The following is a 7,381-nucleotide window of genomic DNA, read 5'->3' as shown; positions in this document are numbered from 1 at the left end:
CATCCCGGTGACAAACGAGAAACACTGTCACAATTATGAACATTTTTATGGAAATAATCATGAATCATTCCATGTTACAATTAAGTCTGTAAAGCTGTACTTTGATTAAAACCCAAATAAAGTTTAATGCGAGGGTTAGACATAAGTGTGGGCGTTGAAGAATTAAGAATTGTCGCTAGGACGACTACAGGAAAAGTGATACTCATGAAAAACATTTTAAGTATCCTGAAATTCGCATCGCCAATATTCTGTATGGTACTTTGGGCTTAGATTTATTTTGTCTCTAAGAGACTTGATTCGATGAAATGCAGTTGTTCCCATTAGACTCGTTCTATATTCTAATTTCCTTACAAGTCCCACGTAAAAATCATAAAACTGATTAGTGGAGTTTAATGAGACAATGTAGAAGTTGCAAACATTTTTATACTAGTTTCGTGCGAGGGAATCCCGCAGGACAAAAGCTCGACTGGAAGAAGATCGGTGAAGGGAGGACGGCATCCGGGTCCGCGAAACGGGATAACGGGTCGAACTGGGGTGAGGAGATGTATCTGGCGCCACAGTAACGACGCCCGGGCGCCTTTCCGTCTGCGTCTCGCTGTAACTGGCGCCAACCGGACTCCCTGTGGATGTTGGATGAGGCGAGCACCCAACCTACTCGGAACATTTATACAGAGCAACGTTTCGTAACATACCTCTTTTTGCTCCCTCTCTCTCCCCCTCTTGTACATCAACGACTTCTCGTTGCGATGTACTTCTCACTCGGGTTATCATTTATGATAGGAAAAAGAAATCGGGAATTTCGTAGCAATTTTAAAGAAACGGATTAACTATTTTTTTATGAAAATCCAATACCTGTTACTATTTTCCTCTGTGATCCGTTGTAAACATGTTTTTCCGTTATCGGAAACTCTGCCTCGGTGTATTATCACTCGAAGCCGGAACGCAGCAACAAAATTCTCCGTGCTAACTGGAAAGCAGAGAACTGAACAAACAATTGTGATGGAAATAAAACTACTCTGGTATTATCATAAATTACCTGCGATATTTGATAGACATTTCGAGACGGTTTCTATTTATCCCTCATGTATGAACTCGACTTTAATTAGGTTTCGAAATACTGAACTTTAAAATTTATTCGTATTTGCGGAGTAGGGATGTAAAACACAACAGGCAGTTTTATCGTTAGTAAACAACTTGATATAAATATATTCCTGCTAAAATATTGGAGCATTCTCTACTTTTTAATGAGACAAATATTTTGTACTTATCTAACTTTTTTGTACTACCAAAGATTAACATTATGAATAAAACATTTATTAACAAATAAGGATATTACTTATTTTCAGCCCCTAACATCCTCCAAACTTTTGAGTGTAGAATAAGACAATTAAATAGAGTTCACTGAAAAGTGTAGATACACAGATAAGAAATGATTGTTATTAGCTTCTCTATCCGCTGCATTTTGGAAAAGGTGTGACGCAGTGTCTCGTTTCAAATATTGTTTTCCGTGGGCCTGGTAGTGAGGAACTTGGCATGAGAAACTGCACAGGGGATGAAGAACACGGGGGGGTACTCTGGTCGCTCGAAAAAGTAAGCAGCAACCGAGAACCGTGGGAGGAAGACGTTGGGTTAAACCACAACGCAGACTGGGACGCAGCTCTACCATATACATACGGGGAGTATTTCCTTCTGGTCGACGCGACGCGCGAAATTCGGGTAAACAGATTCTCCGTGCGGAATTCGGCTCGATCGATACGCGACGCGCCCCTTTTCCTTCAACCAGTGGAATCCGAATGGAGACGAGTTAAACGATAAAGCTGCAACGAGCTGGACGGAAAGATAATTGGAGAATGATCGTTGCAACGTATATGCATCGTATAAAATACTATGAAAGGAATTATTAATACCAGAACTACCAACAGAATCAGTCAAAATATGGTTTATGAAGAAATGCATGTGTGTATAAAAGAAAGTTGGTAGTTCTAATGTAAGACAAATTATTTATTTATAATAAATTATATAAGTATTTAATATAAGACAAAATATTATTTAATTATCAGTGTTAAAACTAACTTACACCTACATGTAAAAAATATAGATATAGTACATTAGTGTGCAAAAATTATCTTTAGGTTTAGTGTTAATAATATATATATACATATGTATAAAATTAATCTTATGTTTGAGGACACTATCCTTAGCACACCGTGTTTTTAACAGAAAGCTATTAATTTATTCAGCATGTGACTTTATTACTACATGTTTGAGTCATAAACTCTGTACAGATTCTCTTTTTCTCTAATTGGGCCCTAAAATTTTCTTAAGAATGATAGATTCTGCCTCAATTGTAATTCTAATATACGAACGTCCTTCCAAGCTGTTAAAATAAAAAGAATAGTCAAAGTTATGCAGGAGTTTCATTTATTAACCCATTTCCCATGACACTTTTCAAACTTTTTTCGAAGCAATCGATATTTCGACAAAGATAAACCGTAGAGGAACAAAACGGCTGGGAATCGTAAATATGGACAGGCGAATCTCAGTGCACGGCTCGTTTTGTATTCGATCCGGTCTTATCGGTCTACTATAGTCTCCGGCGGCTGATCGATCTGATCCCGAAGGAAGCCCGGATTTCCGACGCGGCTAAAAGTAAAGGCCCCGTCGCGCGTCGGAGATTAAAGTATCAGGGAACGGGACCGCGGTGCTCGTGCCGCCAAGGTTAATCTCGCGTTTAATCGGAGGCAGCCAGGCGACGGGGGCGTCTAGATGGCTGTTACGACAACTTTCGGTAGCGGGAACGCGCGCGGTTCCAACGAGCCGCAAGAGGGTGGGACGTGGATCCGCGTCGAAGGGGTAGGTCTGTGCTTCGCCGCAAGATTTAGTATTCCCCGCGACCCTGCCTGGTTTATACTAATGTCTCGGAGACTACGCGGGGTCTACATGACCCTGGAATTAGTATAATGCACGTCTGCTCTTCACAGGGAATAAGAAGACTGGTTAAGGCTTTGTGAAATTATCTGAAAGAGTGTCCAATATCCTAACAGAGACGGACGATCTATTTCTATCTAGTTTGTCTTAGAAATTTATTTTTCTACAGGGTGTCTCAGCTAAACGAAGCCAACTATATATTTATTCTGTTCTTTTTTTATGTTGAGGAAAAGCTTTCTCCTCTTCGGGTGGCATCCTTCAGCTGAGACACGAATGATCATGGACCCTCTTATGTCGACTGTTCACTACCAGTTTTAATGAAGTGCGAGAGAACTTCACGCAAGCCAAACAAATATCTACATACAGGAACTTCATTAATGTAGACCTACGTGCATACTTGACGCTTATTCAAGACGAAGATGCGCAAGTCTGACGAAGTTATATTGCTTGACAGTGAAGTTTCGCGAACGTTTAATGCTCCCTTCGTAATACTATAAACCCGAATGGTAATAATTTCTGCGTTTTACAAAGTATCAAGATTAAATTCGTCTCCGCCGCCCCCGGGGGCGGAGTTGAACGCTCGCGATATTTGTGGTTCCTTGAAACTTTATTATCCGCGTAAGCCCCGTCGTGTTCTGCCGTCGGGAAATACACGCTGTACATACGTTCGCCGTTCGCCATTTGTTTGGGAACAAAGACCGTTCTAACGTGTTCTTTCAAGAGAAATCGAATAACCAAACACGGACGAAAGAGTTATCGCGTTTTCGTTAACAAACACGCGGGCCAGGGAATAAAGAAGAGGACGCGAGGGGCTTTCCGAGGGAAGGAAGAGTGGAGGGGAAGGCCAGGAGCCACGATAATATTCCTCGGGCGAATTCCCACGAAACTCGACCCTCCTTATTCGCCTTAGTGAGATGTCAGGCTCGAAAACAATGCGGCCCACGTACCGAAGCCGAGGAATCAAATGGCGCCGGAATACTAAACACGCCGGGATACTTACCCTTGGCTGGCTCCATCGTCGGCAAGCAAAAGGGCCCTCCGTCTCCTCTCGTGCACGTACTTCGCCACGTGACCGACTGTTTTTCAACCCTTCCACCGCCCCACCCGCTGCTACCTTCCACGTCGACGTGTCATCGCTTCGCGTTCCATTGAAAAGTCTCTCGATTCCAATTATTTAAAAAATCAATTATCTGATCATTCCAAAAAGTAACTATGTGAAGAAGATACGAGTTAACGAAAAAACGGGTCCGATTGTAATTAGACGAATTAGCGAACGGGAGGATCCATCATTTTTTATCTGACGGGCGACGAAGTCTGGGAACAGGCAGAACGGCAACAGGAATTAATGGAACGCATTGAGGTCGCAGACGCCCGTTCCGCTTCACGCCGGACATGACGGTGACCGAAATCAAACAATGTTCGATTCCCGTATTCAGTGTTTATCAGCTTCGACTGATCTCCGCCAAAACGATCCGGGATTTGTTACGACTCGTTAATTATTTCCGATGCGATTCCACCGACCCGTTGATTCGCAGAAATGAGACACCGAATGATTTATGGTCTACGAATAAAACGTTCGCTCATAAATGCTGCACTGAAAATTGTCACATCTCTCTCTCTCTCTCTTTCTCTCTCTTTACATAATCAGGCAACTGTAGTCTGTATTTCCTCGATTCTTCAATAATGTACAGGCTTGATCAGACAGACAGTTTTCCATGTAAATTTCTATGGAGTAGATATAATTTAGCCGCGGAGGGCTTGCGGGCTGGTTAACTACTACGAACAGATGTTAATGATCGTCGAACGGACGAGAGTTACGCCAGCGGCGAAATTCCGAATTCCAAGCGGTGGTCCCGGCCAGTCCGCTTCGGTCCGTTCGCTTTATTTTCTTAATTGCAGTATAAATGAACGTGCGTTGAAGCTGCATAAAATTATTAGCGATTTCACCCGTGGCGCGCCGCAAGGGGATGAGACCTCGGAAACAACCCTGGCTTAGCCATTCATTCATTTCTTGCGAGCCGTCAATAGTTCTCCTTGTACAACGACGTAAGACCGCTGATAGGATTCCCTGGATCCCGCGAAAATACGTTTTCCGTCGTGGTAATACGATACGCGGTCATGAATAATAATGTTTCGCTGGGCGAAACGTTGCGACGGAAAACGAGAATAGTCGAGGGGCGTGATGGGTGCATGGGCAGTTCGATATCGGGCATGGAAGTTCGCGATTTCGTTCGCTCGTTTCGCCTCGTCCATGGTGGATTTAATTAGTTTTCGACGGATCCTCCGCTCTTGGCACTAATTAAATTCACTTGCAGCCCGAGTCTGTCGGTTTTATCGCTCCCGGGAGTTGAATCAGCCACGACTCGGTTACCCGAAATTGTTTTAATTGTTGCCGAGGAAAAACGGGGTAGGTGACTATCGCAATCTGGTAAATAAAATCCGCATTTGTTAATTGTTCGACTCGGGAAGCTTCGCGATCATCGGGAATTTCATAGCTCCTTTGAACGTTGCGTTATTCTTTTACAACGGCTACGCGTTCGTCCCTTCGGGAAACTTGAAAGTGAACACGGCGAGAATGCCATTGTCCACCAGGTAATTGTACCAAGATACGAGCAATCGAACTTTCTGCCGATTTCGCGTATCGACTTCCCGTTCGTTGGCCACCGATTAATTTCGCCCGATCGGCACTCTCACGGAATAATTAAAATTAGTTACGCGATATCGTATAAACGGAATTCCTCTAATGCCGAATATCTAAAACGCGTAATTTTTGCCAAGATTTTTTAAAATGTATTTTCCAAATTATTTTCATTGACGACCATTGCAGTCACATTGTTTGTTTAAATATGCGATGGCATAAAAATGACCATAAACAATTAATGAAGAAATCTGGATATTTTCGTCATATCGTTCGATAAGGTGCGGCACAATAATAATAAATATGCCAGAAATTAAAGCTATTAACCTTGTCAAGATATAGATTAATCCCAAGCTCATGATTTAGATTTAATTCGTATCTGTGAATAAAATTAGGACGCGTCACGTCAGTGTCCCAACGCCGTGGGTGTCCAACGTACGTCCGAGAAAATTCGAAAATGCAATGAAAAAAACACGTGGCGGGGAGGAGGGGGTTAACGGAGCAGTACTGAATAAACAAGAAAGGGCAGAGGGAAGCGAAACGATAAAGGGTAGGCGAAACGGGCTGGAACGAGGGATAAGCGAACGGCAATTCCGTTTCGTTAAGCAATTCCAACGTGCTTCGTCCGATAACGTGGCACGCCGGCCTCTCATAACAAATGAATTTATTTGCGCGCGAGTTTACGCGGACCGGACCGGTCCGGCAGGCCGGTCGACCGCGCGGATAATTTACAAGGAACGGGTGCGACACCCGCGTAGATACCGGAAACCAGCCGAGTCTGCTCGCGTTTCCGGCGGAGTTCCTAAAAACGGGATCCCGCGGGTTTGTTTGCCCGCTTTAAAACGCGGCCCCTATAGGTCGCGGCGATTTTTCACTTTTAATCTCGACGCGGCGCGCCGCCCACCCCGGGCTCCGCCGTGGCTGCCAGGGTCAACAGCTCGTTCGAGTGCTTTTCCCGTCCCTTTTTCTGCACGCGTATGCAGCATTTATATATTTTGTTTCGTTTGCCCCGGGGATGATCTTTTATTTGATCGAACATCTCTACGCGTCGGCCCTTTTCCATGGGCATTTCTCGTTTTTTTTTTTTTTTTTTTGTTTCATTTAATTCCTGATTGCGCAAAATGGTAAATGCCGACAATTATTAGCAGCTGTTAATTGATTACAATTACGGGAAATACGTAAAACTCGTTGGACGGTGTACAAGAGCGTAATTCATTTGTTGAAAATTTTAATTAGGAAATAATAATTCATTCATTTTTCGAGTTTCAATCGTTCTCGTGCTATGCTCTTTTTCGCAACAAAGCGGGGATAAACATCGACGCGTTAATTGGTTTAATTACGTTCCAGTCAATACAAAATGAACGGGATGGATCTTCTTCGGAGTTCTATTAAATTCCGCAACTAATAATAATTGCGGTGGAAATTCGGATTAATAATGTTCATTAACAATACCGATTTAGTCTGTATCCGTCGGTCGGGTATTTATTCATTAAAATAGCTCCGGTTATTTGTCCAACGAGCGTCGAGCTTCGAAATCGTTATAGAGTCGATTGTGGATCACATTTTATCGTATGACAGTAACGCTCCGAAAATTGTTTTTAATTAAGGGAAAATTGAAATTCTTTGATTGACAATTTTTATACACTAATTTATGCTGTATGTTATTTAGATTTGTATGCAATTTAGTCTTGATACTGGCATTTCAGTTTGGTCCTAACTTAAGGTTGTAAATATTATCTGTAAGGGATGTGTAAGGGAAAATAAGATCTAGTAAGGGAAAATTCCCTTATTCAAGAGACGCGCCCGTACAACCTC

This window comes from Ceratina calcarata, unplaced genomic scaffold (assembly GCF_001652005.2).
Source record: "Ceratina calcarata isolate Rehan_Ccalc_2016 unplaced genomic scaffold, ASM165200v1 scaffold554, whole genome shotgun sequence".
In the NCBI taxonomy this organism is placed as follows: Eukaryota; Metazoa; Arthropoda; class Insecta; order Hymenoptera; family Apidae; genus Ceratina; species Ceratina calcarata.
The sequence above is the reverse complement of the archived record's forward strand: the minus strand, read 5'-3'. Positions refer to the sequence as shown.